Below are 1,400 nucleotides of genomic sequence, written 5' to 3' on the forward strand. Positions count from 1 at the left end.
CCCCCCCCCCCCCGCCCCACCCCACCCAAGCCACCCCCATCAAAAATAAATTCATATTCTTTTTTAAAAAATCATTTTTATGCCACCTCTGCCCGTCAATTTTTTTTTAAAAAAAAATATTGTTTTTGAAAAAAAAAAATTCCTGGGTCAGGTTTTGGGTCAAATCTCAGGGTCGGATTTTGGAACGGTCCGGGGTCTTGTCCTAGTTTGGGTGTCGGGTCCCAGATCAATTATCGAGGTTGATTTTCAAATAAAAAATTATTTTCCTAAAGAGTATTTTTTAGTCTCAAACCAAAATAAAAGACATTTTCTGAAAAATATTTTTCATTCACCAACCAAATATTAAAAAATATTTTCTACTCACCAACAAAAAATGAGAAGATAAGTTAAATCCACTTGTTTTCCAATAAAGCATTTTCTAGGAAAATATTTTCCATGGAAAACATTTTCCTTCCTACCAAACACACCCTTCATCTGACATCATTTTCTTTTTAGTCTATCTCAAAAAGAATGTCACTTTACTATAACTAGAAATAGTTTAATTTTGAAATTCTCATTTTACCTTTAATGAAATAATTTACCACCACACAAATATTTAAGGATTGTTTTAAACCACAAATTTTAAAAGTCTTTTTTTTTCTTAAATATAGTAGCAAGTCAAATGATACCTTGTTTGGTGTACTTTTTTCATGTTATGTATAGCTAATGCTCTTATTAGTTATACACTCTATTGTGTATTGGGGAGTGTATTACTAATACCATGAATTTCTAGGTATTAGTAATGCATAGGAATTTAATGAATTCATTAGCATTTTAAAGACATAGATATCCCTCAAAACTCATTTTACATCTTTTTTACCATAATTATGAAGGATACTTTTGTAAATAAATATTTTTGTACATTACATGTTATTTTTAATACACCAAACCAAATAATGCATAAGAAATAATTTATGTATAACTAATGCAAGCATAACTAATATAAGCATTACTAATGCAAATATTATTTTTATACACCGTATCAAACATTATTGTATGCTGAATTAGTTGACTTTGCGTAGGGCTTCATATTTTCCTCTTCTTTTTTTGGATGTTTATTCTGTGCAAAGTTTTTTTTTTTTTTTTGGAAATTCTCTATTTTTGTGTATTTGTTTTATTTTTTTAATTTATTATATATTTAAAAGTTATTAAAAATACTATAAATTATAATAATGATAATAATAATAACTTAAAATATCAAAAAAATTAATTGACTTTTGAAATTTTATTTATTCTACGTAAATTGAGATAAAACCATTAACATATGTTACATAAATATCATGTTAAAAATAAAACCATTAACATATGTTACGTAAATATTATGTTAAAATAGTATATATATATATATATATATATATATA

Source organism: Solanum stenotomum, chromosome 7 (assembly GCF_019186545.1).
Source record: "Solanum stenotomum isolate F172 chromosome 7, ASM1918654v1, whole genome shotgun sequence".
NCBI classification, from domain to species: Eukaryota; Viridiplantae; Streptophyta; class Magnoliopsida; order Solanales; family Solanaceae; genus Solanum; species Solanum stenotomum.